At 36.2% G+C, this 23724-nt stretch overlaps 1 protein-coding gene across 8 annotated transcripts in view; it reads left to right on the top strand.

Moving 5' to 3' along the window:
* Positions 1 to 279: 279 nt before the first annotated feature.
* Positions 280 to 23724, top strand: part of LOC131436192 (high affinity cAMP-specific and IBMX-insensitive 3',5'-cyclic phosphodiesterase 8) — a 448244-nt gene continuing 424799 nt past the window's right edge. For 5 of the 8 annotated variants that reach the window (XM_058604774.1, XM_058604772.1, XM_058604770.1 and 2 more), the window contains exon 1: positions 9796 to 10524. The gene's annotated coding sequence lies outside the window, so the exon portion shown is untranslated. Of the gene's footprint in view, positions 952 to 1017; positions 1160 to 9795; positions 10525 to 23724 lie in introns of those variants that run through there. The other 3 variants (XM_058604775.1, XM_058604771.1, XM_058604773.1) reach the window with 2 other exon arrangements.

Below are 23724 nucleotides of genomic sequence, written 5' to 3'. Positions count from 1 at the left end.
CGTACTGGTGTCTAGCAGACGAGCGCAGTAATCTTCCAAAACCTACACCCGCACCTATCCCGGCCAACCCGGGAGCACCTGCTACACCGACGTCGACCTACCGATGAGCCGATGAGTAACTGTGTGTAAGTGGAGCCAACCACCCCCGCCGCCGTAAACCTACAACACCCAGCCGATCCGCTTCCTGGCGCTGGGCACTCGAACGGTCTCTGTCTTCTCACTCAGCTTTTGCTCCGCTCTGGTGCTCCGTGAGCCATATATTACGCTTTTTGGAGTCGAACGGCACGGCGGCGCGTCGGACGAATGTTCTGCTGCTGCTGCTGCCCAGACTGCCGAGACGGTGCCAACAACCAGTTAGTATTTTTGGATCGCTTCAATAAATCGGTTCTATGGTTCCTGGCGCGAAAACCCAGCGGTTCACCCAGCAGTGGCCATCATCGGTGGTCAATCACGGTGTCGATCCCGAACGACGGGGTTGATTTGGCTCTCACTGGCCTTTCCGGGCGGAATCTTCCACTGGTGGTTGCTGGAAAGCTTTTCGGAATTCCGTGCGGCGCGGTTTTTTGTGTCGTTTTTTTAAATTCGCTTTAAAGTTCGCGGTTCGATTCTCGATTCACCGGGGCGGGCGAGAGGAAGAACGTGGAAGTAAAGTGGACCGGAGTGGAGTGTGTGCGGATGTCGGGATAGCGATAAGGCAAGTGGCGACGCGTTCGTGTGACGTTAGTTTCATGTGATAGTATAGGTCCCGGTGATCCGCTGCTTCATTATCACCCTCTCGACTAGAGGTGGCTTTGACTGCACTGCACGCGGATAATGGGTACTGTTTGCCCCAAAAGATCGTCTCGGCCATGAGAAGCTCCGAACGTGCGGATGTTCGAGTGTTTGCGTGAGGGGTCATGTGTTTGTGGCTGGATGTTTACCGATCGAGATTTTTCCGTACCGCTCGCTAAGGTGAAGAAGATTGCAGAAGATCACTGGTCTTCAATACGTTTTTTTTGTCCGTGTTTGTTTTTCTTTCTGGTTCCGAGTGGGAAAATGTTCCTCGCCAGGGAATTGTTGAAGCTACCACCGAGCTGAGATAGTCGTGAAAGTTAAGAAATAAATCGATGGCGATTTACTCACGTGCTTTGCTGTCGGTACTTTTTTGGTACGCCTAAAGGTACGCGAAAAAGAAGAACAACCGGAATCGTAAAACAAGAAAAACCTTCTCCTGGGAGCGGAAATTGAGATTTATTCCAGTAGGCTGTGATTACAGAAAACCAAAGTCAGTCGAGAACGAGCGGAACCAGACTTAGTAGAGAGAGAGAGAGGGAGAAAAAAAATTGCGGATTTTGCGTGAATCTGTATGCTAAGTAAACAACTTACTAGAATGAATAGGCCGCAGTTAGTTTTCGGTTCAATAGGGCGGATGATTGCGGTTTTCGGAACAGCTGATATTTCAGCACCGTAATGTAGCATGTTTTTGGTGGCGCTCGACTCTCTCAATCTCGCGATGTTATTACCACCGCAAAATTGGATTAAAATATTGACATTACTTCTCCGGAACAGCTTGCAAGTGCGTGGTAATTTCCACCACCGTACGAGGGAGCCCCGGAAGACTGAAGACATTTATTTTTTTTATTGGTGATTTAATTTGCTGCATGTTTGGTAGAGTTGCACTGAATATCATCCTCTCAACTTCGTAATGTTTGGAGTTTGAGCGGTTAGTGGAATGAAACTAAACCGTTTTAGAAAAGAATACTGAAATAGTAGAATGAAAGTTTTTAACTATTTCGTTTTAATACTAACATAATAGGAATCAGGAATCAGTGACAGATAGATTTGATCTTATCATCAGTGTGTCAGTTTAGAAGTCTGTTAGAAGAAAATTTGCTGTGCTGTTTTTTTTCATAGTAGTGTAGATAGATTATTTCAGGTAATTTAGTTACTGACAGCTAGTAACTGTTTATGTACTGACTATGCTTGTTCCTTTTTCATGGGTAGGTAGCAACTTGAAGAGCCAGAAATATTTGTTGCCTTGATCAAATTGAAATATTTTAATATATTTCTAACCATTCAGTTACGACTAATTTCCATGAGTTGGAACTTTTTTTCATAAATACGTTTATTTCATAGGCAATATACATAAGTTTTTCTTCGCCGTGGCATTTTTAAAATTAATACATTTCGAATAACATATTAGTATGCTGGTATTCATTAGTTAATCTAAACACTGTTTTTATCAAGCGAGTTGCTATTTTAAATTATATTAAATAAAATACATTTATTTTGTACATGATCCTATAACTACACTAAGGTCTCTTTTTACACGGTTTTTTCGCACTTTTTTTATACACGGCTTTTTTACACGCATTCCGGAATTAACACGGTTTTTATTTACACGGTTTTCGTAATTAACACGATTTCTCATAAGAGTTTAAAAAGAACTGTCGTTTGTTTTTTTTGAGAAAAGAAAAGGAACAGGTTGTCTGTAAGAAAAAGATTAAGAGAGTTAATTTAAAGTTTGAAAATTAACTAAAATCATTCATTCAAAATTCACGGGAGTATTGACTGTCGTTCCATAAAATGATTAATCAGTCTTCAGATCTTGAACCGCTGTCGTAAATTACACATCAGCATCGTCATTGATATCATCGAGAATTTCGGAGCGTTGAAGAACTAGTCAAATTTACTTCAACTCTTCATCATATCGAGCAGTACAGTATTTCATACCCATTTGAATGATATAGCTCTAGTAGTATTATGATTTACGCCGACGAAATGAGTTGCTTCAGCATGACACATAGTTAACGCTCGTATCCGTAAAACATCCGCTTCTCAAAAAATGTTATTATTACTTTCGCACATTTTTCAGTTTTTGACGAATTTTAAAATGCCCCAAAAAGGAAATAAAAAATAATTGAGTTTATGAACTTGCTTTGAACGATTTGTTTAGTCTTGTTAAGACGTAGAGCCGTATTGAGTAAGTTTTACATGATATGCGAATACAACTGTGTGATGAAAACCGCGAAAAAGCTACCGCAGAGACGGTACTCGAACCCGAAAATAGTTCCTATCCTCCTAAATCGTTTTGCCAATTAAGCTATCCTGCATGTGAAACATACAAAACAAACGGACTAATTGAGGGCTGAAACACCTTGCGGAGGGATTGTTATTGAGAAATGACTACAAATTATCGCCGTAGGGGCCGAGCATAGCTGAACATACTCGGTTCTTATGTTCAGTTAGGCTGTTTGTATGTGTGTCTCACATGCAGGATAGTTTAATAGGCAAAACGATTTACCCGTATTTGGCTTGCTACGGGTTCGAGTTCCATCTCTGCGGTGGCTTTTTCGCGGTTTTCATCACATAGTTGTATTCGCATGTCATTTTTTCAATCTGTTTTCCTCGTAAGATGCTGATCAAATTTATTTGCTTTTGTTTATTCACTATTTTTAGAAAAAAAGCGTACTGTAAAATATACTGTATTTTCAAAGTCGATGTACTGTATTTCCTTGATTTTTACGCCAAATGTACTGTTTTTCGTAAAAAAAATATACGAGCGTTACACATAGTAATACCTTTTCTACTTTGATTTATATTCATCTCTATGAATTCTTCCTCTTTAAAAAAAGTGAAAGTGTTTATTGGTGGTATTACTAGCACTTCTTTAGTCGAACGTTCTAATTTGAAAGTATTGTCGTTTCTGGGAAAACTGAATGCATAATACAGAAGGCATGAGCCATTTGGATTAATTTGCTTGTCGTACAACGCGTTTTCTAAGTGTTCTAATTTTAATTTTTCATCCAATGTGTTTTATCAAATATGACTGGACCCTTCTCGTAACCTCTGGCTGTTTTTTAGATTTCCGTTTTTATTGTGAAACAACAGTTACATTTTTACAGTTATGTGCACCTTGTATAAATTTGGGAGTTAAAAAATAAGCTTTTTTTCCCTTCAAATTATCAAAAGTTACATTTTATCCAAAACAACACAAACAAATAATCAAATCTACGGTTTTTGAAAATAGTGCGTTAAATTTTCCACGCGGTTTTTTTTGCACGGTTTTCGCAATTAACACGGTTTTCTTTTACACGCATTTTTTTAACACGGTACGTAACCCCCGTGTAAAAAGAGACCTTAGTGTATTTCAAGTTTGTTTGTACCAGTTCATCACTTTTATTTAATATAAGATAGCTGGCTATTGGTTGAACTCATGGTAGAGAAAGGAGTCTAACATAAAAAAAAATTAAATTGGAACTCCAATGGACTTAATGAAACAACAAAGAAGTTTCATATAAGGAAGGTCACGAATGGTTGAAACTTTGTAGCAGAGGTGGAAATAAGCAAATTTTTTGATTCACAGTAAATAAAAATAGTCAGTATTATCTGTTTATATCACATATTTATTGTGGATATTATAATGAATTTTGAAATGAATGATTTTTTAGAAGATAAATTTTGGTTTTACTTAGAATTTAAAAGGGTCTTCAATTTGATTTTCCACAATTTAAAACATAATCGCAATTTTAGTTTTGTTACCCAATTTTTTAATTCACGGAGTTCGGTTTTTTTCATTCACAATCGGAAATCTTTATTCACATTTTCATGCGCAAAATAGGCTTATTTCCACCTCTGCTTTGTAGTAAAATTTTGTGTTATATTTGTAGACAGTTCATCATCATCGATAAATACATGTTCTGCTACTTTTGATTTGAAATGGTATTGTAAACCCTTTTCAAATTCTTCAGAGGTTTTCCGCGATGTGTTCTTTGAACAAAATTTCCAATATGTTTTTTGCTCGTAATGAGAAACGAGCTTTGATCTATTCCTTCCTGGTTTTCTCAAATTATCTGTAAGATCTTTTGTAGATTCTGTTATAGTTTTACCTATTTTTTATACATGGGATATTCCACGCAAAATCAGCATCCCAAAAATTTTTTTTCATCTAACTATTTTTTTTTTTGTAAAGAACTCAAAAATTGTACCCTTTTTTTACCTTTATATATATATATATATATATATATATATATATATATATATATATATATATATATATATATATAGATATATATATATATATATATATATATATATATATATATATATATATATATATATATATATATATATATATATATATATATATATATATATATATATATATATATATATATATATATATATAAATATTTATAGAATTCGCTCGAACTTTAGAAAAAATTTCCGAGGCCCGGAGGGCCGAATGTCAAATACCAATCGATTCAGCTCGACGAACTGAGCAAGTGTGTGTGTGTGTGTGTGTGTGTGTGTGTGTGTGTGTGTGTGTGTGTGTGTGTGTGTGTGTGTGTGTGTGTGTGTGTTTGTGTGTTGTCAACTAAGAGGTCGAGATCTCAGAGATGGCTGGACCGATTTTGATCAAACTAGTCGCAAATGAAAGGTCTCCCCGTCACCCAGAACGATATTGAATGGTTTTTAGATCAGATGTTTACTTTTTGAGTTATTCAAAGTTTTATGTCTACCACAACTAACTTTGAAAACAGAATATGTTTTAAGACTTAGATTTCGCACGGTAATAGCTATTCAACAAGCCATAGATTGTCAAAATCCGTCCATTTTTAACGGAGATATCGATATTTTTGTGAGAAACGACTTTTCGCCTTATTCCAGTAGTAGGAGTTTTACGCGTTTGATGATAAAGCGCTGTTTCGGAGCCAAATTAAACACGATTTATTATACTGTTACATACAATTGTTTCTAAGTACCAAAAAGACTGTGTACAGCATTCTTTTTAATGACAATTTGCCTCTGATCGATTTTAGCACGGTTCATTTTCGGCAACATTAATCGTTCGAGTATGACATGTAAACTAGATGATGGCAGCATTTTCAAGTCGAAAGTAATTCCATAATTATTTTGATTAAAACTACTTACAGTAATAAATGCTGGAAGAACATTACTCCCATATACCATTCGACTCAGTGCGTCAAGATCAGCAAATGCGTGTGTGACAAATAATTTCACTCAATTTTCTTGGAGATGACTCAACCGTTTTCTACAAACTCAGATTCATATGAAAAGTACTCCCAAACAAGGTTCCTGAATTACGTTTGGATCCGACTTCTGATTGCGGAACTACAGGATGATATGTTAAACGAAGTTAAAATAATGCAACTCATTTTTCTCGTAGATGGCTGAACCGATGTAAGGTTCAAATGAAATCTAAGAACCATCTATGATTCAAATTAGAGGTCTCAAAATCCTATAGTACTTAGTACTTATTAGTCCGATCCGACTTCTGGTTTAGGAGATACAGGGTGATTAGTATAAAAATGTCTATTTCACAAAAATTAATCAGGTTTACCGGGTTTGCAGATTTGGATAGTCGATTACCAAATAAATTTCAGTTCAAACGGTATTTGTTTTTGAATTCGGAATGTACCCCCAAATTTTAATTCGCACTACATTTTCTCAAAGATGTCTACACACTCCTCAGGCGAATTTAACTGATTTCGGCTACACCGATTTCAGAACTCCGGTTCCAGTATCGAATCGTTTCTCAAAGCTCAATCATTTTCTCAAAAAAGCCAAATCGAACTTCAAAAACAAAAATTCAAATTAAAGGACTTAAGGTCCCATACAAAATTGGTGAATTTTATCCGATTCTGGAATTACAGATGATAAGTTTTCAAAATTCATACCGATATAGTCGATGTGAATTGTTTGGCGTATTAATTTATGGCCATTCGAATCATTTTGGGTTATGCTAGTTCCTGAATACCGGCTCTGGAAGTACCATAAATAATGATGAAAAACTCTAAAGTGGAACTTACTTCGACATCTTGTGGAATGTTCAATCGATTGTCACACGTTTAGATTCAAATTCGATCTGATTCGCAGTTTCGACATTACAGGGTAATGAGTGATTAAAATCTCAATTTTCCGTTTAAAACGACGATAATTAAAATAATGTCATGTGAACTAAAACACCGAAGAATATCCAAACGGATTGGTAAAAAAAAGGTATCATCTCACTGCTAGGTGGATTAATCACGTTTTTAAGGGTGTAGCCAGGTTTGCATATAAAAACTGCCCCAAAACAGAAAAAAATTGATATACGCTGTTTGAAAAGATTATTTTCCCAAAATTTTAACCCTTTAACTGCCATATTGGTGGAGTTAGGGTTGTTCTTCTGATTTTTTTTATATACATTTTTCAAAAACCGCTTGAGCAAAAAAATTGAAAAAAAAATCAGGAATATTTTTGGGATTATGGGAAACCTTTCGGATTCTTTTCAGAATTTTTCAAAATATATTGAAAAAATGTTCAAAATTTTTAATTTTTTTTTATTTGCACTTACAATTTTGGTACCACTCTAGATTTTACATAAAAAATAAACCATTTATGAGTACATCACGCTGTATTTTTTCAGATTTTTAAAAAATGTGGACAAGTATAATATCAGACTTTTAAAAAATAAATCTATCGAAAAACCATGCGTCTCCATCAAATTATCATCATCCGATGAAGAGGCATGGTATTTAGTTCTAAAATCATACATCACATGCGTTTAGAACTAAATACTATGGCGTATCCATCTACAACTTGTAATTCGTTTCTAACTTCAACCTTCTTTAATGGTGCCAGTCGCTGGCTGGACATCGTCAGCGACAGACCCCTATGAAGGTTGTATTGATTGTCTGCCCTTACCTATCAATAATTTTGGTGAATTTTGTAGATTAAAAAAAAAGTTTCCACCAGAAAAAAATTAAAACACTAAATTAAAATCATTATCAAAAATATCAGTTTTTCAAAAATATAACAATGTGGAATTTTCTGCAAAAAATGTTTTATGATAAATTCGTGCATATTTTAGTGTTTATTGAACTAAAACTATTGACATTATGAAAATAAATCATCTGATAATTATTTGCTTTTGTTTTTATTCACTATTGTTAGATAAAATGCGTACTGCAAAATGTACTGTTTTTCGTCAATATGAGCTACTTTTGTCTTAATTCCTTCGAAAACTAGGTGCGTCCATACTTTTTGGTACAGTCTATATCTGGTTTGATAAAATATTTGCGAATTCTCTTGGATTTTAACAAGGTGAAATTTTTTTATTCATTCGACGTATTTTGACCAGATACACGCAAATTTCGTCCTCTTCTGTGTGTTTATAAGAATTCAGATAAATAGTATAATTGAAAAGGATGAATTTTTGCCGATTTTGGTTTACTAAAATAATCGTATGAATCGTTATAAAAACTTTATGATAGCAATTTGAATTTGCAAGCCTACATGAATCTTGTACGGTTGAATATTTCCCAGTTTTAAACTTGAAAACACCTTTCATATGCAAATCAGCTTATGGTTAAGAAACATTTCTTCATTTTTCCAACTCTTTCCAGGTATTCTGCAGATATCGGGAATTTTCTTGAGTCCACAAAAGTTACAGCTTAGCTACCGACGTGACTTTCGGTTATTCGGTTATTTTTTCATCACTGAAGTCTATATGAGCTCTACGCAAATTTCCGCGCCTGTTTCCGGCAGATTCCAAGTAACATTCTTCCGGTACTGAATTAACCCTAACGGCAGACGCCGAACGTTGGTTGGTGGGGGTAGAGGGAGGTAGAGCAGTAACTTGGGTGGTGTGAAAAATGTGTTGTCTTCGTATAAGCAAAAAAAAAATGCGAACGATGTGTGATTAAAATAACCCAGTAGCGAATAAAATGCTTGTCTGATATAAGTGTGAATGTGGTTGTTTTTTTTGTGGTAGATAGAAGCTGATGCACAGAATACCATCAACATCACCGTCGTCGTCATCATCATCATCATCTATGTTATGGCAGCGTAGTGAAGGAGTCAAAATGCGAATCGTTTAATCGCACCAGCAGGGGGTGTTCAGGCGGAATCAGACAGACATCAGGATGAGGTGTTGGTGGTGGAAAAACGAAGGAAAGTAACAAGTCTGAACAAGTGCCTACGGACACGGAAAGACCGAAATCAGCATTTTGGCGAAAAAATTAGTTGATTTCCTGATTTTAGTTAGTTATTTTTTGAGACAACTAAAAAAATTTTACTTTTGCTAATTTAGATATTTTAATTCTCATTCCCTGAATAATAGTAAAATATTAGTTGAAATGGCTATTTTTTTAGTTGAATTCACCTATTTAACGAGCGGTCATTTCTTAGCTAAGGCACACTCCATTTACATTCAACTAATTTTTAAGTTGAATTAGAAAAATAAAACGTTGTTTTCAACCAACATAAATGGGTGAATTGGCTTCTGCAATTTGCAGCTATATGGCGCTCTGTCACCGAAAAAACGTTAACACCGTAATGACTACTAGCCACTAGATGGCACACTACTACCGAAAAATTTCACTCGGGGTTGTCTTTTATATATTGGCAGGTATAAATACGATTTTGTTTTGGGGAAAAAGACATAAACGAAACATAAACATCTTTTTGGAAACTTTTCTTCTAAATCGCTATTTTCTTCATACGACTTCGCGAAATCGATTCTCTCACTGAAAACTTTGAGCACTCGGAAAAACAAGTGGCCAAGAGTGTAACATTCAAAACTCACTTCACTGTTCCACGTAAAAACATTTTTACGCACAACCGCTTCAAATGATAAATATTGATATATCGTAACACATGTGAAAAACTTCAAAACAATTTGCAAGCAATTTCAACAAGACTGTTCTTTTTAGCTTTTTAATGGATTGTTTTGCTTTGACACTTCTCATAATTGTTTAGCTAATTTTGTTAATAAAACTAATTTTGTTAATAAAACCAATTTATTTTTTGTTTTTTGTGCTGTCCTTCAGTAATGATGGTGATAGATAAATAGAAATAAATTTTCTTATTTGAATAACAAAATTAGTTGTTAATGTGAATTTCGTGTTGGATTAAAATATTGCTGGTTTTTGTCCAGGATATTCGCCAACTAAACACATTCTCTAAAAATAAGGGTTTTTTTTAGCAAAGTAAATTCTCAATTTTACTTAATTTCATAGTTATTTTGGAAATTTTGTTGTTAAAATCAACTAATTTAAAAACAGTAATACGAATTAGGCGCAGAACTAATTTCGGTCGTTCCGTGGACTAAATGCTAAATGACCGCCGACGGGAGTGATATGGTTTGTGCGGTTTCTCGAATCGAAAGTGAATAATACTAAGCTCCACCCGCTGGGTAGTAGCATTTTGATTCGCAGTGATTTGGTGCATCATTGTGTTGCAAAGGTAGAAAGAATAAATACCGAGTGAAGTGTTTGTTTATCTTTGCAAGTCAAATACAAGTTGTCAGAAGTGCTAGTAGTGGTAGTAGAAGTAGTAGAAGTAATAGTTCTTTTTGTGTGACTTTGAATAATGTGAGAGAGCGGGTTGAGGCTTACTCCTTAGCACAGAGGAAAAATTGTTCAGAAGAGGAAATATTTCCTTCCTGAATTTCGACAGCCATCCTGACTGTGTGTTGGTCTGGTGAACTGCCACCCACCTACCGCCTTCGGAAAGACGTCACCTACTTCTGATAGGCAGGTACGTTTCATTCAACTTTCGTAAAATATTCATCACGGGAAAGTATTGATTTTAGCAAATAGCGTCAATTATTATTATACAGCTTCGTACAGTGCCGTAGAGAGCCGTTGGGTTGGGTTGCCTGTAACTAGAATAGCCTGCGGCTAGAGGGTTTGGGCTGTTGATTAGACCGGTGCCCGTTCGCTGATGTTATTCTCTCTCGACCACTCCTTGTGTGCCCTCTTTATTTTTGGATATAGGTTATTTGTGGTGTTATGTTGCATCGGATTACTCAGTAGCTTGGCAAGATGGTGACGTACTGACGGGGTGGAGTAGAAACGCTATTAAGGATAAGAAATTTTAGTATCGAAAATTATTTCTTTACCGCAAAACACATAACATTGAATTTAGCTCAAAAGAGTTCTCGATAAAAATAGTGTATAAATATAGTATATAACAGTTCGGCTGAAAAGTTCGTATCGTTTAATAGAAACACACATTTTTTTTTGCAAAAATTCGTTTTTTTTATTCAACATAATTGCCATCAGAGGCGATACAGCGATTATAGCGATCTTCCAACTTTTCGATACCATTTTTATAGTACGATTTGTCCTTTGCCTCAAAATAGGCCTCAGTTTCAGCGATTACCTCTTCATTGCTTCTAAATTTTTTACCAGCGAGCATTCTCTTGAGGTCTGAGAACAGGAAAAAGTCACTAGGGGCCAAATCTGGAGAATACGGTGGATGAGGGAGCAATTCGAAGCCCAATTCGTTCAATTTCAGTATGGTTTTCATCGACTTGTGACACGGTGCATTGTCTTGATGAAACAAAAGTTTTTTCTTCTTCAAATGAGGCCGTTTTTTTTAAATTTCGTCCTTCAAACGCTCTAATAACGCTATATAATAGTCACTGTTGATGGTTTTTCCCTTTTCAAGGTAGTCGATGAAAATTATACCATGCGAATCCCAAAATACAGACGCCATAACCTTACCGGCCGATTGTTGAGTCTTTCCACGCTTTCGGTTCGGTTCATCGCGTGCAGTCCACTCAGCTGACTGTCGATTGGACTCCGGAGTGAAGTGATGGAGCCATGTTTCGTCCATTGTTATATATCGACGAAAAAAATCGGTTTTATTTCGATATAACAGCTCCAAACACTGCTCAGAATCATCAATTCGTTGTTGTTTTTGATCGATTGTGAGCTCACGCGGCACCCATTTTGCACAAAGCTTTCTCATATCCAAATATTCGTGAATAATATGTCCAAAATGTTCCTTTGATATCTTTAGCATGTCAGCTATCTCGATCAACTTCACTTTACGGTCATTGAAAAACATTTTGTGGATTTTTTTCACGTTTTCATCGGTAACAGCCTCTTTTGGACGTCCACTGCGTTCATCGTCTTCGGTACTCATATGACCAGTACGAAATTTAGCAAACCACTTACGAATTGTTGCTTCGCCCGGTGCAGAGTCTGGATAACACTCATCAAGCCATTTTTTGGTATCGGCGGCACTTTTTTTCATTAAAAAGTAGTGTTTCATCAACACACGAAATTCCTTTTTTTCCATTTTTTTCACAATAACAAAAGTAGCTTCACTCAAAATGCAATATCTCACAAACTAATAATCAGACAGCTGTCAAATTTATACACGTATCTTTTGTAGGTTGGTACTAACTGAAAATGGTATGGATTTAATTCTAGTGGCGCCCTCTCATAGAAACGATACGAACTTTTCAGCCGATCTGTTACTAGAGATGGTCGGGTATAGAAATTCTTATACCCGAACCCGACCCGTACCCGAGTGATCAGCAAAAAAATTTACCCGTACCCGACCCGTACCCGATTAAAAATTTAAAAAATTACCCGTACCCGACCCGTACCCGATCAATAATAAAAAAAAATTACCCGTACCCGACCCGTACCCGATAAAAAATAAAAAATTTTTACCCGTACCCGACCCGTACCCGATAAAAAATTACCTGTACCCGTACCCGACCCGAATGAGTAGTAAAAATTTTACCAAAATTCAGTATGGAAAAAATAAAGTGTTTTAGATATCGAGCCGTATCAGGCTCTAGTTGGTAAGAAAAATACATTAAAATGCTTCTTTACTTTTAAACATATCAGTACACTGTGAAGCATGAATAATGTAATGTAACTTTTTTTTAAAAATGCAAAAAAAACAAACGGCTCATTCGAATTCAAAATTTATTTTTTCATATTAAAGTACAACCCTTCCGGGTAATTGTGGAATATAATTTCATTCAAATGGCTGCCTCGGCTGGCCTTGCAGTACGCCATACGGTCGGTCCAGCTTTTTAATACATTTTCGATTGTATGCAGCTTTATTTCAGCTATGGATGCACGAATGTTATCCTTCAAGGCTTGAATTGTCTCTGGCTTGTCCACATAACACTTATCTTTGACAGCCGCTCAAAGATAATAGTCTAACGGTGTCAAATCCCAGCTCCGAGGCGGCCAAACGACATCCGAATTTCGGCTGATAATTCGATCTTCGAAGACTGTGCACAGATGATCGATCGTAGCGTTGGCTGTGTGGCACGGAGCGCCGTCTTGTTGGAACCAAAAGGTGTCCAAGTCTTCCTCTTCAAGTAACGGGAAGAACCAATCGCTAATGATGGCGCGGTACCGCTCGCCATTGACCGTGGCGGCGGCTCCTGCCTCATTTTCTAAGAAAAAAGGCCCAATGATGCCGCCAGACGAAAATCCGCACCAAACCGTCACTCTCTGAGATCGGCTTCTCAATGATGACGTGCGGGTTTTCCGTCCCCAGATGCGACAATTTTGCTTATTAACATACCCGCCGAGATGAAAATGTGCCTCATCCGAGAAGATGATTTTTTTGCACACATTCCGCAACATTACCATGATTTTGAAAGTAAAACTGCACTATTTTCACGCGGTCCTCAAGCGTATACACAACCATTTTCGTTCAGCGGAAGGATACAACTAAGTTTCTGTCAAATCAGAAGTGACATTGAGGTTACCAATGTCGAAATAACCGCTAGTTCAAAAATAAATGTTAGATGGCGGACCCTGTAGATTTCCAATGTCTTTGGTACTTTATACTCATTTACAAATGTCAACAAAAGGGGGTAATATCAACTCAAATTTTTCGAGAAGCATATTTACCCAAAATGTCGTAATACCCGTTGTATTCAATTTTGGGTAGGTATGGTTTTTACGAAACAGTGCGACTTTTGATCCAATTCTTCAGAACCACAAGTAAGCGTGCTTGTTATCTTGACACACAAATAAAAATTCACATTCGAATCACTTGAAAAATCACGTAAAATAGTTCCAAATGTCAAATTGAATATTATACGTGACGAAAATGAATGTTATGCGAACATCCCCTAAAATGAATAGTGTGTTATCAGTTCGTTTACGTGAATTGACCAAAGAATCAAACAATGTACGTGTATTCCCGGTGTGAAAAATTCAATTTTGAACATGGTGAACAGTGAGTCCTTCAAGTGTAAGTAGTTTGAACATGCGTAGGAAATTTTCTTGGTTACAATTTTTTACTACAAAGCAAAATGAATTATGATTTTGATTTAAATTAATCTGTCAACTATGCCCGTTTTGTAAGCCTCACAAACCCACACCCACGATGTTATAGGTAGCTGGTGGTTTTTACAGCCATTGAACCGGTGGAACCCTCAACGAGTGAACACGGTGAAAATTTGAGTATTTCGCGAGAAAAGATTTTCACCCTTACTTTTGCGACTCCACGTTGTCACGCATCGAGATTTTCACTTGTAGTCCAGTGAAAAGAAACGAAAATTAACTAACAATATAGCCCAACTTGCTGTGCCATCAATCGGTGTCAATTCAAGTGAGGTGACACCACCCAGAAGTGCAGAATAAGAAGAACTTCTATGAAGATTTTCTAAAATAAATGTTCATGTTTTTATGGTAAGAATCCTAATGATTTTTTATGAAAATTTTGAAAATCTCCAACCAATATTTAAAATAACAGTTTTCTGGTATCTGAATGTGATATAAGTACTACACTACATTTTGTATACTGTCCATACTTGCATATCAGTCCCCTTATGGGAAATCGGCATGTTGAGAAAAAGGCGATCAAAAGTTTATTTCCGATTTTTTTTATTTATTGTGCTCCCTAATGCAATGCATAGGACGCTGGTCTTACAAGCCAGCTGTGGTATGTTCGAGCCCCGACCTGGAAGGATTCTTAGTGTCAGTAGGATCCATAGTACTAGCCATGCAATGATTCTGTATGCTAAGAATCGGCTGCGAAGTCTGTTGAAACAGAAAGGCCAAACTCCACGAAAGGAATGTAATGCCAAGACTTTGCTTTGCTCCCTAATGCTAAATCTTGGTATTATTACATGAAATATCGGTAATACACCTTTGCTGTTCCAATATTGCAACAAATGAAATTATTGAAATTTTGCACTGAATGGGACTGATATACTTTAGCATATGGGACACAGAAATGAGTTGATATTTTTTTATATTTTACTGAACAAACCATCAACTTTCATTGCAATTTCTGAGAGTATATTGAGGAAAGACTCCATTCCTCAAGCTAACTCAAAATTGGCGAAAATCGATATGAGACTGACATGCGAGTATGGGCAGTATATTAATGAAATAATTTTTACTGAATTGTGCATTAAACAGTTTTAAAATGGCAGTCTATTAAAACCTACGTGAAAAGTAGATTCCGACCGCAACATCATAGAGCTAAGGCAGTATGTCTTATTAAATATGTTATAAACAAAGTAGGGCGGGAAATATTCACATAACTTTTCTCGTAACTATGACATCTTTTTTTAAATGAAGAAAAAAATGTTTTTTCTGGAAAAAGATGCCAGTTGACAGGTCTGGTCCTAGGCGCGAATGTCAAAACCCCTTGAATCAAATTGATTATTTTTCGGAAGAACTGTTTTGCAATGAAAAAATCTCGTCAACGTGTAAACATATTTATGTGAAGTACAAATGGTCGGGTAATCGATCCGAAAAAAAAATTTACCCGTAACCGACCCGTACCCGAGTGAGCAGTAAAATTTTTTACCCGTACCCGACCCGTACCCGATTGAAAATAAAAATTTTTACCCGTACCCGACCAAAAACCCGTCGGGTACGGGTACGGGTCGGGTTTCGGGTAAAATACCCGATACCCGACCATCTCTATCTGTTACTCCCGCGCTAACCGGAAAAACAATTATGATGAAGCAAATGTAGAGTACACAAATACACCCATCTGTCCACACTTCGGAATTGGCTAACAGTTGAGGTTCGGGATCAATGTGCTTAGTACAATTTCTTTAAACACATAGTTCATACTTTCAAACATTTAGAAATGGGTTTCTAGCTAGAAACATGCCTACACGTGCTTAGCATTTTTCTTGCCAAAACCTTCATTTGAAATGCTGTAAATTATGGACAAAGATTATTTTTGCAAAATGGTTTGTCTTTTACTCAAGATAAATATTGAGGTGTGGAATCAGGAAAAGATACTCATCTACAGGGTCCGGCACTCGAAGTTTAACCAATTAAAAAGGCCATAAATTCAGTTTGGAAAATTACTTTTACTTAATTCAAAGTACAAAATGTGTAAAAATAATACAAAATTCAGAATCAATTCACTTTTGCTCGATATGACCACCTTTTGCCTTGACTTGATGACTTGAGAGAGCGAAGGAGTTGCTTCGTTTGGCCGAAAGCGGTCAATTTCCGAACATTGTATTTTCTGACGAGAAAATTTTTCCAATTGAGCAATTCGTAAACTCTTAAAACGATAGGGTTTACTTGATCGACCGTTCATACGAGAATTTGAGTCATCGATTGGCCACCAGGAGGCAGCACCCGCAACAGATAATGGTTTGGGCCGCTGTAACCGCAGATGGGCGCTCTCCAATCGTTTTCATCGAGCCTGGCGTCAAGGTAAATGCGACATATTATCGGGAAAGTATTCTGGAGGTTGCTTTGAAGCCGTGGGCAGACAAACATTTCGGTGGCAGACCATGGACGTTTCAGCAGGACTCGGCACCGTCTCACAAAGCTCGAGTGAACCAAGAATGGCTGAAAAACAACGTTCCGAACTTCATCACGTCCACATATGGTCATATCGAGCAAAAGTGAATTGATTCTGAATTTTGTATTATTTTTACACATTTTGTACTTTGAATTAAGTAAAAGTAATTTTCCAAACTGAATTTATGACCTTTTTAATTGGTTACACTTCGAGTGCCGGACCCTGTATGATTTTCCAATGATTTGATTTCGCCACATTTTTATATATTTTGTAAAATAGTTTAATCCATCCAAATACATATCTTCATATTCTCGTATCGCACAGTTCGCTAAACCTTTAGCAAGAGAGTCATATTTGAACGAGTATGTTTGTTTAGGTATTTTGGGTATGTTTAGATGTCAGAGCATTCCGTATTATAATTTGTATTTGGTAATACTCTCCTCACTTAACCATGTGTCCAGAAACTTAATTTTCACTTCCTTTTCAATACGCGACATTTTGAAAACGGAGAATTTCAACCGCACGAACAAGTAAACAAACGAAAGCTGACAGCCAAACGCACAGCATGCTGTGATCTGAGCATGAAAAACCATCACAAATACATGCGTACAATACAAATGTATGTGGATAGCTTATTTTCGATACACTCCTTATACGGAAAATTTAGGTTTGCCACCGACCCGTACTTAAACGAAGCAGCTACCGAACATAATTTTCTTCTTTATAACGTGAAGTCGTCGTTAGTTTAGCTAAACTAGCAATCAATGTCCAACGAGAGATAGATTTAAAATCATATTGATGAAGAAATGTGATAGGATAGGAATCGCACTTCTCATATTTTCTATATTTTCTTGTCGAAGTTTATTTTGTTAAAAAAATCAATTTCAAAAATTGATTACGTTACTGTTTGTGTTGACAAGATCAATTATAAATTATTGCTGTTCAGTTGCTGAAATCTGGGAGCGGGTTATTTCGGGTTACGGACGTTCACGCTATCATCTTTCATTCATCTATATTTTAAATCAATTCCAATTACGATATTAAGACAATTGCAGAATTCGACAAAATTACGCTTTCGGCGAAATGGCTTTCGGTTAAATGGCATTCGGAGAAGTGGCCCACTTTCCTAACAGTTTTATGGCGTTTTCGCTTGTAGCAAATCCCAGTTCCGATTCCAACTGCTATCAAATGTATGAATTTGACAGCATTTGGAGTTGGGTTAGTTTTTGCTGCAATCACCGGTAAAAACATACAGTATGAAGTGTGAAGTCAATTTACCGAAGTTGAATAAATGACAATTAACCGTCCAATACCGACCACTTTGTAAATTTGAAAAACGCCAAATTTTTCAGAACCAGTTATGAATAGTGATACTGATGATACTGATTTAGCTACATTTATGAGGTATTTTTTTGAGATTTCCAGTAAAGATTTTTGATGTCTTTGCTTTTTTATATAGGGATGCAAGGGTCTAGCAAATGAAAAAAAAACTACATTTTTGCGATTTTTTTTTCAAACAATCGTTCACAAAAATAAATTAAACAATCGTTCAAAAAAATAAATTTCACAATACAAAGCATCATTCGAACAACATTTTGAAATTTTTTCGTTGAAAAATACTGAGAAATAAGTATTTTCCGAGACACGTTTTAGAAAACATGATTTGAGGTGTCAACTGTATCTCAGCGCAAAACTATCAGAAATCTAAAAATAAAAGTAATGTAGTTGTAGTAGATATTTTTCAAGACTATTACATCTTTATTTCCCATTTTTTTTTAGTTTTTTAAATTTTTGGTGATTGTTTAAAGTCAAAACAGATTTTTTATGAAAAAAAAAACCACCATTCACCGGCCAATCCACTGTAAAACCTTCCAAAGTAACAAAAAAATGAGAAGGAAAATGTTGGGGTTGGGTATTTTATGTGTAGAAAGTGTGTGTGTGAGATTTGAAAATAATAGGTGAAGTAGTTTTTAAATGACGATGGACAACGGACTTTTAAAACGTGCTTTCGAAAAAAAACGCGTTTAACGTTTATTGTCTATAAAATCGAAGGAATCAATTTATTTTTCTAAGAGGCGCCTAGTTAGACCCTACTTTACTTTTGAAGCAAGCATGTTTTGACAAATTCTTAAAGGGGTGGGGAGGGGGTGTAAGGGATAATCAGTTTCGAAAAATCATTTTTTTACATTTTATTATAGTTTAACTCTTCGAAAATATTGTTTAGCAATTTCAAATCAATTGAATGATTCAGTGTAAGTTACCAAAAAATATTTTTTGCTCACTTTCTGAGAAAAAATAAATTAAACGCGTTTTTCTGAAAACCAATTTTTCGAAGTTCGTGAACACGATCCTGCAAAATTTACTGAATCGATTCTTTTCAAACTTGGAACATACTTTCTTGGTAACTTTTACATTTTAATATTATGGTAGTTTTTCAACTCCAAATTGGCGGAAAATTTAGCGTGTTTTTTGCCTAAATATGTCAGAAATTGTTAAAAAAATGAAAATAATAGCTTGAGAACGATGTAAGGGGGATACATAACTCGTACTTCAAGTAAATTTAAAACAATTTGGATTTCAGATAATTCTACGCCGAGTTATCGTTTTCACCGCGCAACGTGATTTTCAAAAGAGGTTTTGGGGAATGCTCTGTTGCCGCCTTATTTTTCAATAATTATAAACGGAAATTTACCTAAATATTCTTTAAATGATGTTTTATAATGTAGAAAACGTTTTAATAAACTTGCTTGTGCTGTTTCTCCGTAAACAAATAAAAAAAAGTGTTTTTTGATTCAAATTATCCCTTACTCCCTCCTTAAGTTAGGTGTTCAGTCACTAGTGGTGACTTTTCTGCCCTATTAATCACATGATTGGGTTATTATCATCATTTGTGTTCGCAGATCAACTAATTTTGTGACTTAAATCAGAAAATTTGTCTCTATTTTTCTATCACCATCATTTTTGAAGGACAGCGCAAAGAAAACAAATTGGTTTAACTAACAAATTTATTAGCCAAAAACTCATAAGAAGTGTCAAAACAAAACAATCCATCAAGAAGCTAAAAAGGACAACTGCTTGCAAATTGTTTTGATGTTTTTCGCATGTGTTACGATATATCCATATATAAATTTCTAAACCGATATGTAAAAATGACGTAAACTAATAGTGGAAAGTGTATTTATTCAGAATTTGTGCGCATTTGAAGCGATTGTGCGTAATAATGTTTTTTACGCGGAACAGAGAAGTGAGTTTCGAATGTTGCACTCTAATTGTACATGTCAAATGATGTTTTTTGTATCTTCCAACCTTCCGGGCTACGCCGTCCGGTGTACCACTTGTATTCGGTTTTTGTTTTCCGAGTGCTCAAAGTTTTCAGTGAGATAGTTGATTTCGCGAAGTCGAATGAAGAAAACAGCGATTTAGAAGACAAAAAATTCAAAAAGAAGTTTATGTTTCGTTTATGTTTTTCTCTCCAATACAACATCGTATTTATACCTGCCAATATAGAAAAGACAACCGCGACTGACATTTTTTTCGGTAGTAGTGTGCCATCTAGTGGCTAGTTGTCATTACGGTGTTAATGTTTTTTTGGGTGACAGTGCGCCATATAGCCGCAAATTGCAGAAGCAAATTCAACCATTTATGTTTAATTTCTCTAATTCAACTAAAAAAATAGTTGAATGGAAATGAAGTGTGCCTTAGCTAAGAAATGATAGCACGTTTAATTGGTAAATTTAATTAAAAAAATAGCCATTTCAACAAATATTGTTTTATTGTTTAGGGAATGAGAATTTAAAAAAATCTAAATTAGCAAAAGTAAGATTTTTTTAGTTGTCTCAAAAAATAACTAACTAAAATCAGAAAATCAACTAATTTTTTCGCCAAAATGCTGATTTCGGTCTTTCCGTGTATATTTGTGTAAATTGTGTACCTGATTTGTACCAAATCATTTTCAAATTCACATTTTCAGGTATGATGCTTCAAAAAAAATTTTTTTTTCTTAGTGGAACAACAACTTGATCAAATTATTTCTGCATAAACATGACTGGTCTGAAAATTTGTTCATAAACGAGTGATTTGTTCTTAAAACAAAGATGGAAATTTCTGTTATAACATTTAATATATTTATTACACTTCGCCTGGATTCCATCTATGTGATTCTTGAAATTAACTCTTTTGTCGTACGGTAAACCAAAATATTTTGATTGATCAGACCATGTCAATCCCAAGCCATTTAATTTGAAAAAGTGACTATTAGGGGTTTAAGAAAAGAAGGAAATTAATTATGTTTTTGCCATATCACTTCGTTTCGAGACCAACAAACTTGTTTCGTCACAGAATAGCAATTTCTGACAACCAATGGGTTGATTTGGGAGATCAGGTGTAAAAATATTATGCAAGATTCAAGATACGCTCGAACCTTGGAGAACACCTGCTCGTACGGGTTCGTAATTTTGAATCATTTTAATCAAATAGCTAGGAAACTGTAAGTCAGACTTTTTTACTATTGAGCTTGTCAAATGCTTTTTTTGTGTCTGGAAGAACAACTCCAGCAGATAAATCGGAAGATTTACTAGCTTATGATGTTCGTTACTCTAACAAATTGAACTATAGTTAATCGAATAAAACCGAAGAAAATAAGTACACTGACTCATAAACGTGCTACCGGTTGCAGTGCGTCTTCGCGAAAGCCGCAGAAACATTCGCCATTTAAGATCAGTCTGCTGGCGAAAACTAAATATTACTCTTCAGCAGTTGCGTTCAGAACATGATAGAGAAAATTATACTCAAGGCTTCTGTGCTTCATGAATATGTATATGTGAAATTTAACTGCTTCCACTAACTTGCATCGATATGTGACAATGGATGAAACATGGAACCAGTACTTTACTCCGGCATCAAAGTGATCATTATATGTGTAAGCTGAAGCCGGTGAGCCACAAGCGGTAGAAAGGAGAAACAATTATTAGCGAATACTACAAACTATCGCATATATCGCAGAAAAAATCACTGTTTCGACCACGAAAATGCACCGATTCACAAGTCGACGGCAACGATTGTTAAATTGAACGTATTACACTTTGAACTGCTTTTTTTATCCGCCATATAGTGCAGATCTGGCCCCCAAAGACTACTGGCAAAACATTGATCTAAAAACGCACCAGTAAGAAATTTAACTTAAATAAAGAACAATTGCAGAAGTTAGTGAAATGTTGGAATGATTGTATTTCTTTCTGTGTTCTTCTGAACGATTTGTGTTTTAGTCTTGTTAAGACGTAGAGCCGTCTTGAGCTAGTTTTAAATTTGATCAGTATCTAACAGGGAAATCAGATTGGAAAATGATATGCGTATGGAACTATGTAATGGAAACAGTGAAACTATTACCACAGAGACGAGATTTGAACCCGTGGGTAGCTTCTCCTCTGCTCATGAAAATATCTGAAGCCTAATTAACTAGAAGAACTAAGCATGCTTCGCTTTACTTGTCCACCAACGCATATCTATGGACACAAACACACGGTGACGGTTATCGATCTCGAGCACAATAGATTGAAGATAAATCAAACCTTAGATTGACTTTCAACGAAAAATAGGAAAGGATAGACTTTGTAATGCAGTGTGTGTTTGTTTTCTGTTGAGTTTGTTTCCATACATATAGGGCAGTAAGTGAATGCTGTGGTGGCCAAGCACAGCGAAGCATGCTTGGTTTTCCTAATCAATTGGCTTCCCTCTTTATGTGTTTCTATATGCAGGGTAGTTCAATCGGTAAAACAACTTCCCACGAACGAAGTTAGCTACGGGTTCGTCTCTGCGATAACATTTTCGCGGTTTTCTTTACATAATTGCATCCGCATGTAATTTTTCCGATCTGTTTTCGCCACGTGTTTTTCTTAGTTAGTTCTGCAACTTATTAAGTGATGTGTTAAGCCCGGCCGCTTCTTTCAGGCTCATGCCGGTCGCAAACTCTCAATTTTCTGTATATCTGTGCCAAATGGATTCTTTACATGTCACTTTTCAAACTAGAAGCTTCAATCAAGAAAGGTGAAAATGGCATTTACTTGTCTGTATGTAAGTAAAGCTCAATATCACTTTTTTTGTTTTATCTGCATCACAGTTCTCAAGAAGTATGAAATTAAGAAATAATGAAAATATTTTAATTTCTCCATTAGGCTTGCTTAGGATCTCACCCTGAAATAACGACATACTTACCGTGTTTTTTCTAGGTCTATGATGAACATAAAATGCGTAATACGTGAATTAGCACCCGTCACAAACAACAATCACACCAACTTGTAAATTTAATACCATTAATTTATTCTGGGCTCACTGACAGTTTGAGCTGTTTCTTCTCCGGTTGCCTTCCAGTGAAAAAGTTCGTAGCCAAATACCGACCGACCGACCGACCAGTTGGAGTCCATACCCACAAGGTGCGACTTTCATTGCATCGACCATCGTTTGTACCAATTAGGAATACACCCGCACCACCTAACCGAAGCAGTCGAAGCGGCAAGGACTTTCCGAACGGCGATGAAGTGGGCGAAACAAATGATAAAATATAGCTCTTAATAAAAGTTTATGCAAAAGCTAAGGGAAAAACTCATTTTCCCAGCTATTCATCGGGGCTGGATTTACTGTGTTAGTGGAAATTGATTCCTGACCTGCTTATTACGTCGTTAGTGTGCGAGGTCAGGAGTGTGGTACGGGAGCCGGACGATTTGTGTACTACTGGCCAGACCGCAATCAGCCGCCATAAACGGTGAACGATACGAAGCGAACCGTTGATGATGGGAAATCAGTTCACTAGGAGAAGTCTTTTTTTTTTCATTATAGCCAAGAGAAAAAAGAAGTCACCACAGGAGGTGTTTCGGTTTGGTTCGGAAGGGTCTTTCTTCACCGTAGTAACACAACAGTAGAACTAGATTCCCAGTATTCCAGTGATTATAATCAACCTACGATTCAAAAGCGATCAATAACTGCAATCGACAAAGATGCAATCAACGTCGAAATATGCTCACTACCATACCTACGACTAGTGGCTGGTCAGGAACCTTGGAATAATAGATTTTAATACTGCCTCACGCAACGGTTAGACTATTCACGACAAAACTTAACCGGAAAAGGCGGAGAGACCTTATTGGAAAACTTTTACTGAACGGGACCGTTTTCCTTTGCGTGGTTGTGGTG

The sequence above is a fragment of the Malaya genurostris genome, chromosome 3, assembly GCF_030247185.1.
Source record: "Malaya genurostris strain Urasoe2022 chromosome 3, Malgen_1.1, whole genome shotgun sequence".
Classification (NCBI taxonomy): domain Eukaryota; kingdom Metazoa; phylum Arthropoda; class Insecta; order Diptera; family Culicidae; genus Malaya; species Malaya genurostris.
Note: the sequence above shows the minus strand (reverse complement) of the source record. Positions and strands in the feature narration are given on the sequence as shown.